Below are 14,834 nucleotides of genomic sequence, written 5' to 3' on the forward strand. Positions count from 1 at the left end.
ATGCCAGATATGCTAAACATTCCATTAATCTCAATTAATTTTTTTAATCACTTGACAGCCCTAACAATCACTATTTTACATAAAAATTTAAACGTCTTCAGAAATTGATAGCTGACATCCCCATCATTCATCAGGGAAAGCTTTCCACTATCAATGGTGAATAGATTTTACAAAGGCAGTCCCAGAATAAGCTATGGATATTGTAAACCAACCTTTGATGGGAAAAAGGAGCATTTTGAGAAGCCCTTACTTGATTTAAATGTTACTACCTACTAAGTGTCCTAATCTTAATGTCACCTTACTGAATAACTTCATTTTTGCATATATGGTCTGATTTGTGTCTAATGTAGTCATAGAACCAAGGAGACCTAACCATATTTTAGTGTTGCACCCATCTTCTCTGACACAACTTGACACTTTAGTCATATGTTAAACTCTGAAGCATCTGTTCGATAATAAACCATTAAACACTTGCCAGGAACCTAAGGATTGCCTCTTGAATAAGCATTGCTAAATTGCAAGCCATAATTTAATACTTGTCTGTTATGATGGTGACCCAATGTTTAATGGAGCTTAATGCTCTTCTGATGCTACTGATTAAATTATTGCGCAGTAGCCCAGTTTCATAATCTACAATTTGCAAGGAGACAAGACAGATATCCAGACACTGTCTTCACTCATGTCAGTGAATCATTTAACTATCAGGAAAAGGTTTCTTAATTTAAGTTATATTTAAGATACACCGAGTGCATCGTTCATTGAAATTGTTTTGGTGTTTTAAGCCAGCTATCTTATTATGAAAAAGCAAAGCAAAAATTATTCCTGAATGTAAAGCGGGAGGGGTAGGGGGTGGAGGAGGGGCAGGGGAATGGGTAAGGGCACTGATCCAGCATGTGCAATGACTTCATAACATGCAGAGTACTGCCCAGGAAATTTAATGTTCTGGCCAACAAGAGTCTCTTATTCATTTTCCTCCACTAGGTTGTTTAATGGTTTGGTCACTGCCTAGATGCAGCTGTGCAAACAATCTTTCAATGTCTGGCCAGCCATCATTGGATTTTAGTCCAAAGCCTCTCTCTCTTTTTCAATTAGGATGAGGAAGGCTAATAAGCAAATCAAGATTTGAAAAACAAGGGATTACAGGTTTCTCAAACAGAATTAAGTATGCAGACACTAGCATGTTTTGAAAGCATCTTATAAAGTAAATTGGTGAATAATAATCTATTTTACATTTAAGGTCAATGAGCAGGCAACTGAATAACAATACTTTCAAAATAATCTGAAAAAGATTTACCCTTCCCATCTTGTGTAATATTGTAGGTTCAAATTTTCAGGAATGTACTACAGAAATTACTACGTTTTCACCAAATGCTTGGGAAACAGTACTAACCAGGATTTCCATTTTGAAATACGTGGAGATAATATTATTGCTTCCCTCAGTGAATCAGTTGCTCACAGCAGCCTTATACAATGCAGAATTGCATATGGGCTCCTTCTTCAGAGTAGCACTATCATACTATGAACAGAAGGTAAGTATCTCGCACCAAGTAAAGAACAATAGAGAATACACCTTGAAATGTAAAAGTAACAACATAAATGTACTTCTGCTTGAATACTACTTGCACAATTAGTGACCACGCAAGAATGTATGACCTTCATAGTAAAAGAGGGAAGGACAAATTAAATACAAGAAACTAGCATTAATGCAATATTAAAGCTGAAAAAAACAAACAAATCACACCATCCCTCCCCTCAACAAACAAAATCCCTTCACAAATCCGGAAATTTCCCCATATTAAGATTTCTCTTGTAAATGTAAGTCAACCAGGTTGCACATGCAAAATATAGGTCCCAGTCCTACAAAATACACATGAGTTTAACTTTAAGTATATGAGAGACAAGGTTGGTGAAGTAGTATCTTTTACTGGACCAACTTCTGTGGGGCGAGAGACAAGCTTACGAGCCACACAGAGCTCTTCTTCAGGTCTGGGAAAGGAACTCCCAGCAAAATGCAAGGTGGAACAGATTGTTTAGCATAGCTAGTTAGCCCATATTGTAAGGGACCATTCATAGTAGAGTGGCCTGTTAACGTCTCTGAAGACATAGGACAAAAAGAGAAGGTTAGTGGATTACAGATTGTTGTAATAAACCATAAATTCAGTGTCTCTGTTCAGTCTGTGATTTTTGGTGTCTAGCAGAGTAATGAACTTAAGCTGCCAGGCTTGTCTTTTGAAAGTGTTGTGCAGATTTCCTTTGAGGATGAAAACCAAGAGGTCAGATATACTCGGTGCTTTGTTAAAAGTATTCACCCACACGATAGGGTGTTTTTCTATATTATCATTTGCCTATGTGAGTTGATTTGAGAGTGTAATGATTGTCTGGTTTCACCCATATAATTGTTGTTGGAGCATTTAGTGCACTGGATGAGTTATACCACGTTGTTGTGATAGGCATGTGTAGGATCCATGGATCTTGAAAGGTGTATTGTGGGGAGTATTGTGATTTGTTTGTTTGTAGTGGAGATAGATGCAAAACTTGCAGATGTGTTGTTATGGCAGGGTTTGGTGCTGCTTTGGAGTTGGGGTGTCCTGGTCTGTGGGAAGCTTGCTTCTTTCTGATCATGAGCTTGGAGAGGTTGGGGGAGTTGTCTGACTCCCAGAAGTGGGGGTTCAGGAAAGAATTCTTTCAGAATGGGGTCCCCATTGAGTATGGGTTGTACTTTGATGATACCATCCAACACTGGAACCCATACAGGGTAAGTGACAACTAGGGATGTGTGATCAGAGCGGGTTTTATTTCTGCACTGGAGCAAGTTCTCTTGAGGTATTTGGGTGGCCCATTACATGAAGCAATCTACTTTTCTGGTAGTGTCTCCTTGTTTGATGAAGACAGTTTTAAGCATATTAAGGTGGGTATCCTGGACTTTCACCTCAGAACATATTCTGTGATATCAGAGTGCCTGGCTGTAGATAGCACTTTTCCTGTTGTGTTTGGGGTGGTTACTAGATCTAGGAAGGTAGCTGTGGTGATCCGTAGGTTTCTTATATATGGTTGTCTCTAAGGTTTCATTGTTGAAGCTGACTGTGGTGTCCACAAAGTGGATGCTAGCATGGGTGTGTTCCAGAGAGAGAATAATGGATGCGTCGTGATTACTGAAGTTGTGGTGGAAATCTATAAGCGAGTGTAAGCCATCTGTCCAGAGGATGAAAATATTATCGATGTATCTCAGGTATATCATTGGTTCTGTGGTGCATTTGTCCAGAAATTCTTCTGCAAGATGGCCCATGAAGAGGTTGGTATATTGGAGAGCCATTCTAGTATCCATGGCTCTTCCCTTGGTTTTGACAAAAAGCATTTTGTTGTTCTATGTAAAACTGTTATGCGGGAGGATGAAATGAATGAGTTTGGCGATGTGTTTGGGGTGGATATCTGAGGGTTGTCCATTGTCTTGTAAATATTTGAGGCAAGCAGCTATGCCATCATTGTGAGGGATGTTGGTGCAGGGAGGGAGGTGACATCCATGTGGCAAGAATGGTGTTCTGAGGGAAGTTGTTAATATTGTGGAGTTTGCGGAGGACATCAGTTCAATCCTGAAGGAAGCTGGCCCTTTGTGTGGTGAGTGGTTTGAAGATGGTTTCTGTGACCCCAATATTCCTTCAGTAAGAGTGCCATGGCCAGAGATGATGGGTCTGCCTGCGTTCCCTTGCTTGTGTATTTTGAGAAGCAAGTAAAAGGCCCCTGGGGTGGGTTCGTGGGGGATGAGTTTGTAGATTCTCTTGGAGGACAGGAAGGCGGGAAGCCTGCCTCTGCACCCTGGCTGCGCCGCTGACCGGGAGCTGCCGGAGGTAAGCCCGTGCCCCAATCCCATGTCTCAGCCCTGAGACCCCCCCAAACTCGGAAGCCCTTTTTGCACCCCAAACTCCTCATCCCCGGCCTCACCCCAGAGCCTGCACCCCCAGCCCAGAGCCCTTTCTCTCCCCGCACACCCCGACCCCCTACCCCATCCCTGAGCCCCCCCAAGTCTGGAGCACCTCCAAAACCCCAAACCCCTCATCCCCAGCTCCACTGGGTCACAGGCATCAACAATTTTCTTCAACTGGGTCTCCAGAAAAAAAGTTTGAAAACCACTGCTTTATAGTAAGTGGTGTCAGGGAGCCGTAGGTAGGCCTCATTAACATAGTCATTGTTGTTGAGGACTACAATGCTGTGTACTACTTCATCTGCTGGTTTGATCACTATCTGGTGATTAGATTTCAAGGACCGTCTGGCTGTCCTCTCGGAGGTGAAGAGATTATGGTGGATGTCATGTTTGTTGAGGATTTCGCAGTCAATTCAATATCCCACTAAAGTCACTGGGACTACTCATGTACTTAAAGTTATAGAATCATTGAACTGGAAGGGACCTTGAGAGGCCATCTAGTCCAGCCTCCTGCACTCAAAGCAGGACTAAACATTATCTAGACCATCCCTGATAGGTGTTTGTCCAACCTGTTCTTAAAAATCCCGAATGATGGAGATTCCACAACCTCCCTAGGCAATTTATTTCAGTGCTTAACCACTCTGACAATTAGGAAGTTTTGCATATATGTGTTTGCATAATCAGGCCATTGGATGACCACCATCTGCATTGCACAAAAAACCAACAAGATTGCCATCCTTTTAGCAAACTGAGTAGACGACGATTTAATAAGCCTATTATCCCAGAATATTCCCAGATTCACACCAGAAAAGGTCTGAGATGCAACCACCACATCACAATTGAGGAAGCTTATATTTCTGTTACTTGCACTTTTCTCTTGTCCTCTAATTAGAAAATTTCAGTCTTTTGGCTCATCAGTCCCTCATGACCACTTATTTCACTATAATTATGGGAGGAAAAACACTGCATAGATATAATTGAGAAATCATTAAAAACATTTATACCTTGTTTACCTGTTAAATACCTTGTTTACCTGTTAATGTACCGTATTTATCGGCGTATAACACGCACTTTTTTCCCCTGAAAATAGGGGGCAAATGATGTGTGCGTGTTATACGCCGATATAACCCCCCCCCCAGCGGCGCCCCCCCAGCGCCGCCCCCCCCCCAGCGGCGCGGAGCGGCGCCCTAGCCCCTGCCCCACTCCCGAGCAGCGCGGCCCTAGCCCCCCCCCCCCAGCGGCCCGAGCCCCCGCCCTCTCCCCCCCCCCAGCGGCGGGGCCTGAGCCCCGAGCCCCGGCCTGCGCGAGCCCCCACCTCCCGAGCGGCGCGGCCCGGCCCTAGCCCCCGTCCTCCCTCCCTCCCCCGAGCGGCCCTGGCCCTAGCCCCCGCCCCCCTCCCGAGCGGCGCGGCCCGGCCCGGCCCGAGCCCCCGAGCGGCCTTAGTCCCCGACCCCCTCCCGAGCGGCCCGAGATCCCGTCCCCCCGCCCCCCCGAGCGGCCCTAGCCCCTGCCCCCCTCCCGAGCGGCGTGGCCCGACCCGGCCCGAGCCCCCGTCCCCCTCCCGAGCGGCCCGGCCCGAGCCCCCCTCCCCGCGAACGGCGCGGCCCGCCCGCCGCCCCCTCCCAAGGCGCCGCACCCTGAAATTTTTCCTGAAATTTCCCCCTTAAAATGAAGGTGCGTGTTATACGCCTGTGCGTGTTATACGCCGATAAATACGGTACATTTTTAAAGTCTCAATGACAGTGTCAAACAAAAATTGTGGAAATATTCAGTTATTTCTTTTAACACACACACACACACACACACACACACACACACAAATATTAGCCAACATCAAAAAAGTACTAAAGTCTAACAGGATGCATCCACAAATAATTCCAGAACAGTTATAAAATCCATGTAATATAGTGTAAATGATGTTCTCTAAATTCTCATCTTATGTTAGCCAGCAAACACTTAAGCATGTGCATAAGTTTACTCACATGTTTTTGAATGTGGGTATATATTTACAAGAGTTTCTACTTTTGTATTTGTAAAAAATTCACCCTGAAAATACACCAAACTGGTCAGTGTCATGAAAATAAAGGTGTTACCTTGGAATTAAATATGGCATTTACAGGAAATAAAGTTCTGTATAGTGATAGAAAACCTAATACTATTGCCAACAATAATAGATTTTAGGCCCCAATCCTGCAATGAATTCTGAAGATGCAGACCATCTGAGTGCTGCTCATTGCACGGTCAGCGCCTCAGGCATCCACAGATTTCAAAGAACTTTACAAAGAGCAATCTATGTTTTCAGAATTCCGTAGGGTGCAGATCATGAGGGCATGTAGCTATTTTTTGTTCTCTTAAAATTTATTTGATTTGTAAAAAATAAAAATAAAATAAATTAGCAACCTAAAACCTGACACTCATCATTAAGCATTCTCTAAACATTATTAAGGAAATCTAGTCCAACATGAGATTTGTATATCTCTATTACTATTAGGGGACCTGGCAGCAACCCCTATACTTAGGTTGTCTAGCTTTCCCTTATAAAAAGATTTATGCAACCACTGTTCGCAGCAGGTCTTTGGTATTTGGCAGGGGGAACAGAATAGGGCTAGGGAAATACCCTTTTGTTGTCCTGTGAAATTCCATTTAGCTTTTACAGAGATATAAACTGTTAAAAATTGCCTTTTGCCAACTTCACATACTCAGATATTTTTAAAGTATCATCAATAAAAATTAAGATGATTTTGACAAAGCTTTAATTTTGTGCTGCTGTGTATGTTCAGAGTAGGTCTGGATTTAGGAGTAGGTTCTTTAATTACAGATGTATGTGGGAGTTGATAGTTTTATTTTACAATTATTTGGAAGGCAGTTGTATGGGTAGGTTAAAATGAGGAAAAACTGTGCTTTACAACTTTGCAGTGCTCTGAAGATTAGAAAATGTCCTTTGATTTATAATTCAATGTTCCCTTTATTGTAAGCAGTGTAGTTGCACATTTCTAAGTGTTTTGAGGATTTCATGTGAATTATGGAGGAGAAGCAAGCCAATGTAAGTGTTACTCTTAGAAGACAAGTGTTGTATCAGCCTTTTAACATTTCATTAAATAGCAGACCTTTCATTTTAAGAAAAATTTATCCTTCTGTCTCAAATACTAAAGATACCCAAAGACTTAAAGCCAAATGAGAGGATCCAGTTTCCATATTGTAAATTTTTAAAAACCCTGAATGCACAGAAATATTTTATTAATGGTTTCAGTTGTTAGGCAATTAAAAATAAGTTTACAGAGGAGAATGACACTCAGTTTATTCAAGCCAGTAGTCAAAACATTTCACACGGTAAACAGCAAGATGTATGTGACACTGGTAGACCAGGTGCCAACTCATGCCAATGCCCCTGGCCTCACTGAACACTGACAAATGCGTAGCTGGAAACCTGTCTTGCTAATCTGTGTGTTAGCATTACCAAAATAAATATTGGATGTTAAATTGATAAGAATGTGTTTAGTATTTTATAAAATGCTTGTAGGATGCCGCATGTCTTGTTCTCACTCAGCTATACCCATGTTATAATGTAAAGCAAACATTTCCATTGTATATAATCCTGTAACTAAGTAACCCATCAAACGAGAAAAAAGCCTTGTGTAATGCAAATGATGGTCTCTTACAAGAAGATTCAATTCTGTTAATTAAACACAAATGAGCCATTGTGCGAAATCAAGGATCAAAGACTTCCTCCCCACTCTATGAAGAAGGGGCCTGTGTGGGAACTGTTGCTGTCAGTTTGGTTTCTGGGAGAAGAAGCTATAAGTATGGACACAAGGAAAAATTCTTCATCTCTGGACTGTTTGGATTCTAACAGGCAGAATAACCAAATGAAAAGACTGAAATCCTCAGAGTTACTTTGGGTAGCCCTAGAAGACTTTTGAGAAACTGCCAGAATACAACATCTCTGCTACCTTTTGAAAGTATAGACCATGACTCACCTGCACATATATTTTTACCTGCTTTAACCTCTCAATAAACTCTCATTCCTTTTTCTTAGCTAATAAACCGTTAATTTACTATAGAATTGAGATCTAGGATGCAAGGCGACCTGGGTAAATGACTGGTCTCTTGGGACTGCTTGCAACCTGAATATTGTGTGATTTTTTGGTCTACGTGACTATTTATCAGATAAACCAGCTTGCTTGGGTGGCAAGATAGACTGAAGTGTCTAAGGGGGCTGTCTCTGACTCCATCAGAAGACTACTGTAGTGCTTTGGGAGTTCACATTTGGTATTAGGTTGGTGAAATCTAATTACAGAACATACGACTGGTTAGGGCATCTGACCCGATTTTGACAGTCTGCCCTGAGACAGGCACTCATGGTCGTGAGCCAGTCTAGACAGTGTGACAATATATTTTAAATTTTAATTACATTTGGTATTTTTTAACCTGGCACCACTGGCTGCCATTCTGTTAAGAAAGGACATCATGATTAAACATGTTTCAAGCATCTTTTAATGAATTCACCTTAAATGTTAATAGTTAAAGTTGAGTGTTCAAACAACCATTATAGACCTTCCTTTGATTATATTGTTGACCAATATACTACCTGCTTTAGTTTTGTTTTAACAGTCAGAACTGTATTGTACTTGGAGCTTAACATTGAACCTAGATATTAGCTTGTTTTATAATACACGGAAAGGACTTCAATGTGTTTAGACTCATACATACCTCCAGTAGGGGTTTTTTGACTGCCCATGTTACATATCATCTCACACTTCAGTAAGATGACAGCCACTAGGTTAAGAAATACAAACTGTAATTACAATACTAATGTTAAAAAAACCCACTTTTAACAGTTTAATCCATTTGAAAAAGGGCTTCTTTGTTTACTTTGAGAGTGTATTACATGCTTTGTGGTTGCAAGCCCTCTGCAGCTCAAGCAGATTCACTCTCAGTGAGCACATCAACATTCCACTAATATTAATGGGAGGCGTGCATACTCACTAGGAGACATTTGGCCTAACCCCTGTGTACAGCCATAATGTATACAAAGCAACTTTTGGGAGATGTATGTGGATGTACAAATGGCACCTCTGCCCTCCTACTTCTGAGCCTACTTAGTTCTGGGCTGGTTGCCACGATGAGCCAAAACAGCAACTAGAGAAGCATCTTCTATGCTCCCTATACCAGAAGCAGAAAGGAGGTGATGAATGAGCCTCTCTGCTAGCTCCCACCATCAGAGGATTCCCCTACAATGGGGTGACCATCCCACAACAAATTATACTGCCTTTATAGGTAAAACTGCCAGCAAGACTGTATAAATCAGACACAAGATCTAACTTCATAGCCTTTGGCATATGGAAAATGTGCTTCATAGTCATTTTCTGTTGTAAATAATGTTTATTTAAGTAGGAATGTTTAGTGTTTGTCACAGAGTGGACTGGGTCCTTTAAGAAGGAAATGTTGCAGCTCACCTGTGTCCCATTAACAGGCTTGATGGGGGCCGCATAAGAGGACAGGTGTTCCCCATAAAGAGCCAGAGGAAGCAGTAAATGGAAGCTCTGGCAGACAAGAGCTGGAGTGAGTAGAAGACTATGACTGGGAGAAGGGTTGGGGCCTGGAAGGCAGAGCCAAAAGGATAAGCTTCAGCTACGGGTACTGGCAGAGAATAAAGAAACTATGACCCAGCTCAGGAAGGAGGGTTGTATCCCCCTACCTCAGGGCAGAGAGGCACTTACCTAATGCAGCATCAGCACAGCCAATGTGTGTCAAGACTAAATAAATTAGACCCCAGAAGAGGAGTTGTTTTAATTACCTTTGGTCTGTGATGTTGAGATTTGTAGGGAAATTGAATCAGGGCGCTGCAGAGGGACTTCTGGCACCAACGGGCACTCAGACAGCTAGCCCTATTACATACAATATTATAAAAATGGTGCATAGTACATTGAGAACATTTTGCATTATTTATTCATTTAAATTAGTATGTTAAAATTTGTTGCACCACATTTTCTACAGAACTTGAAAATTATTCTTATTAATTATTTTGTGTGAGCTTCACAGTAGAATATACAGATTTTCCTTGGTCTCAAACTATATAATGACTTCACTTCAAAACTTCTTTTAAAATGTTTTCTGAATCTGCCAGTAAATGCTTTGCCCGAGAAAAGGTTCCTTTTAAGAGCTGTACCAATCCTCAGAAATAAAAGCTGAAACTGAGAAGGCTGCTGTTATAGAAATGTAAAAGTTCACTAAACACTTACTAGAGAGTGTTCTAGAGGATACCATTCCACATTTTGTATTATTCTTTGGTGTATACACACACACACACACACACACTCTCAAAGGATCCATTAGTTACATTTGCAAAGTTTTTCTTAAAAAATATCTTTAGTTAAATATGGTTATGCTCAAAGGTATTGATGACTGCTTGCATCACAAACTTCTTTGAGATTGGGTGTGAATGCATCCTTCAATTAACATAATTGTCAGTATAAATTAATTACAAGCCCCTCAACTATGACAAAAGGGGATTGTGAACCCGCCCAGGAGTTTGGACTGAGTAGACAGAGGGGTTTTGCAGCATACTGGGGGGCGGGGAGGGGCATGTATATACAACCCAACACAGAGATAAAATCTGGGAGAGACACAGAAACAGGCAGGCAGCCAGAAGGAGCAGCTGAACGCATGGTGTCTGACCCTGAAAAAGGTTTTTGGCTCATGAATGCAGGCTGAAAAAGAGTGTTCTTGGTGCTGTGAGCAAAAGAATCTGTTTCCTGCTATATGTATTCAGAGAGACAGGAGTTTGTACATTACTTGCACATAAACAAGATTGCATCAAAGAAAATACCAGACTCCATCACTTTCTACTTCCAACTGCAATGTCCCCACGACCCCAAATTTTGACTTCACTCAGGTCAAAAAGGGGCAATATTATGTAAACTTCATAAAACTCATGTTTTCAAGCCCTGTGCACTCTGCAGCAAGCAGGATATAAATTCAGTAGCTAGAAGCCTCATCTCTCCTCCAGATGAGTGTGGTGCATCATATTAAGTTCTGAGGGACACATACATTTTTATTATAGCTTTACATGATTTCTGAAACTGGTTTATGTTTCATCAGTACAAATTTGTCTCCATGAACAAACATTAAATCAGAACCCAATGGATCTACTCCAATTTATATCAAGTGATGATATCTTATATCTAGTGGTACTCCACGACTATCAATTGTTCACAGAGCTCATCTATGGGGGGAAAACACTTATTACTCTTACCTCCTCTTCCTCCCTCTATTGATTTCACCCACCTGTTATGTACTGCCTTAATCTTTTACTATATATCTGTATGACACGTAACACAGTAGGGTCCCAAAGTGTACATCCAGAATACATTAATTATGAATATGTTTTCTCCCATATTAAACCCAGGATAACAACTAAGCAGGTAGCAAGTTTCAATGACTTCTGCTTTGCCAAGAAATGTGCACACCTTTTATTTTTGTTACCCATCCTCCCCCATTTATCACCCCGGTTGTATGTTTGTCTCATCTATCTGTTCTGTCTTGTGTTTTAGACTGCAAGCTCTTTAAGCCAGAGATACTTATTATAATGTTGATGCAGTACTTCACACAATGGAGCCTCAACATATTTTATCTCCATACACTAAGATTATTTATTAAATATAAATACTAATAAACTCAATAGGAGTCTCAGTTTTAGAATATTTATCAGTTTGTTTTACTCAAATTTTCTGTTTTCAGCATGTTGCAGAATTGTGTCTCTACACATAACAGTACAGTAAGAAGTTGTCAGGGGAGAGCTGGAGATTTTGACAGCTGGGCAGAAGGAAGTATGGAGGTTTTGGTGCTCAAGCCACAATTGCAGCTTTTGATACTGGAGAAGGAATATGCCTCCAGTTCCCCTTTCAGTTGGGACCACAGGAGAAAGGGGCTTGAGTTTTATCTGGGAGGAAGAATGAAGCCTGATCTTCTAATTACCTGTACCAGCAACTTTTGACAACAATCAACCAACTCACTGTTTTCACAATCCAGGCACCATAAATAAGCATGTTGATGTTTTGGCTAAACATTAATATTTTATATTCCAATAGTGTTCAAAGATTCCATTCAGGATTATCAGGGCCATAGTGCTAAGCACTTAACATATGCATAAAACAGTTTCTGTCTCAAACAGCAGCAAAGTAGTTAATGCTGACATTTTAACTGATCATCATTAAGTTTCAAATTTAATATCTCATTGAGGTAAATGTGCCCAGTTCTCAACTTTACTTTTTACTAATTTCAGGCTGTTTGGAGATTCAGGTAGACTAAGCTAACCAAGCATAAATCAATACAATCTTCACAAGCATACGGGAAAGAATGTTTGGGTGGGATTTTTTGAAAACACTTAGTACTGGCCTAACTCTGCTCTCATTGATGTTAATGGGAAAAAAATTAATTGACTTCACTAAATGCATACTTAGGTCAATGCTGAGTGCTTTATAAAACTCCCATTCCTACATATTTTAGAGGAAGCTTGGATTTTGCAATAGCATTCTGGATTCTGGGGCCAACTTCAGTAGAAAGCATGAGGTCCTGATCATGGTACTATAAATGAAAAGGGGGAAATGGCACCTGGAAATGTAAAGATAAGAGTACATTATAGCTCGTTGAAATTTTTCAAACAAATATGTGCCAGATAAAATATGGGGTTCACTAAAACATCAAAGTTGTTCCACAGGAAGATGTCAATGTCAACAAAATGTTCTAATTAGTCCATTCAACATTTTGACATTTCCCTTCCATCAAATGTTTCTATGGCTACTCTCCATTCTGACAGCCAGATAGCCTCTTCAAGTGATGAGCAGTGTTATTTGGAGTGCCAAGGCTCCAGATGAGTTGTAAGAAGGAAAAGTGCTCTGCCAGTGCTCAAGCTTCTCCAGTGCACACTTAAATCAGTTCTGAATAAAAAAAGTGCAGCAAGTGAAGTGGTGGATGGAACAGCATAATAACTTAAAACAATTCAAAAGGGCTGCACCTGACATGGAGCACTTGGGAAAGAACAGTTTTGCGTCTTCACTAAAAAAACATTTTTCCAGTCTGACAGCTTTTAGAAACGTTGCTAGTTAAGGCACATTGTGTGTTATAATTATCTTTATTTAAAGAATTCCTAAGTTTAAATGTATCAAACTAAATTTTCCCTCAACTTAGCCTTGCCATAAGGCAGAGCCACTTATGCATGTGGAACGAATGGTCTCTTCTAACAAAGAACACTGAAAATTCTCTATTATTATTACTGGCTTTTGTATTTTCAAATGTATAAAATGTTTTAATGCCTTATTATTTCTTAGTTTATAGAAATTCAGTACAGTGGAGTTCAATTAAACTAACATCAACAAGAAATAAATCTGCCAAGGAGAATATAATTTTTGCATACCAAACAAGATATATGTAGAATAATATAATGGAGATTTTTTAATTAGATAGCCATATAAAGAACGTATTAGAAAAGCTTCTTTTCAATAAAAAGGAAGGTAGGCAATTAGGAGCATTTTCAGTGCATCTAAAGATGATAATATTTTATATACAAAGTTTTAGAGCAGAGAACTCCACTGCATGGGCGCAGAATTCAGATCCCTCTGCAGATGTATTTGCTTCCCTGCAGAAAATGACGGGGAAGCAAAGGGAAGCCGCAAAAACAGTCATGTGCCCATGTGGTTTCTGGTGCCCAGAGCAGCGGGCCTGGGGACACCCAGGGATGTAGTTTGGGGGGGAGCATTGCTCCCCAAACACAGGCAAGGCATGGGGGGCATGCACCACTGCCCCCAATTTCTGCCAGTGCAGAGCTGCCCAGCTGAAGGATGATTTAGCTCCTGCTGCTGACTCTGCAGCTGGATGCTGCCTTCTGGGTCCTAGTGCTGGTCATGCTTCCCTTCTGTATGCTGGGAGCCTTCCTGTTTTCTGTACAAGGGTGAGTGCTCGTGGTAGGGCAGGGAAGGAGAAATGGGGGAAAGGGGAGGGACGAGGCAGTGGGGAAGGAAGGTGGAGGAGTAGGGCAGGAGGAGGAGGAAGAGAAGGGCACGGAACAGTGGGGAGACGAAAGGGGAGGGGAGAGGACAGGAGACAGTGAGGAGGGGAAGTGGTATGGGATTGGGAAGAGGCAGTGGGAAAGGAGGATAGAATAGGAGGATGGGGAAAGGGAATGGAGAGAAAGGTAGGGAAGGGGGAGCCCAGCATGCGGCATCTTCTCAGCAGCAGCTGGGACTCCCCCATTAAGCAGGCCCATCAACTCCCCCCCAAATGAGCCCCCTCCCCATACCTGGATGACCCCAACAAGCCCCCTTTACCTGAACCCCCACCCCACTGAGCCCAACCACCTGTACATTAGCCCCTGTAAAGAGCGTAAGATGGTAACAATATATTTCAATTGTTTTCCTCTAATGCAGGGGTCGGCACCTTTCAGAAGTGCTGTGCTGAGTCTTCATTTATTCACTCTAGTTTAAGGTTTCGCGTGCCAGTAATACATTTTAATGTTTTTAGACGATCTCTTTCTATAAGTCTATAACATATAACTAAACTATTGTTGTATGTAAAGTAAATAAGGTTTTTAAAATGTTTAAGAAGCTTCATTTAAAATTAAATTAAAATGCAGAGCCCCCCGGACCAGTGGCCAGGAAACCGGGCAGTGTGAGTGCCACTGAAAATCAGCTTGCGTGCCGCCTTCGGCACGTGCGCCATAGGTTGCCTACCCCTGCTCTAATGGATCTATCTTTAGTTCTGTGATGAACTGGGGCTGCGTGTGTACAGTTTAGGAATTCTTATCATGAGTGCTTATAGGTAGGGCCCCATCCCACCAAGTCCCACTCCCTCAGCACACAGTTCCCCCACTGAACCCCACATACTCAAATCCCCCTTCCCCCCACTGAGCCCCATCCTC

The 14,834-nt window shown here is 41.6% G+C and overlaps 1 protein-coding gene across 5 annotated transcripts in view; it reads right to left on the minus strand.

Moving 5' to 3' along the window:
• The window catches only part of CNKSR2 (connector enhancer of kinase suppressor of Ras 2), a 362,143-nt gene that overhangs the window by 328,435 nt on the left and 18,874 nt on the right, over window positions 1-14,834 (minus strand). The window lies entirely within an intron of this gene.

This window comes from Mauremys mutica, chromosome 1, assembly GCF_020497125.1.
Source record: "Mauremys mutica isolate MM-2020 ecotype Southern chromosome 1, ASM2049712v1, whole genome shotgun sequence".
NCBI lineage: Eukaryota > Metazoa > Chordata > Testudines > Geoemydidae > Mauremys > Mauremys mutica.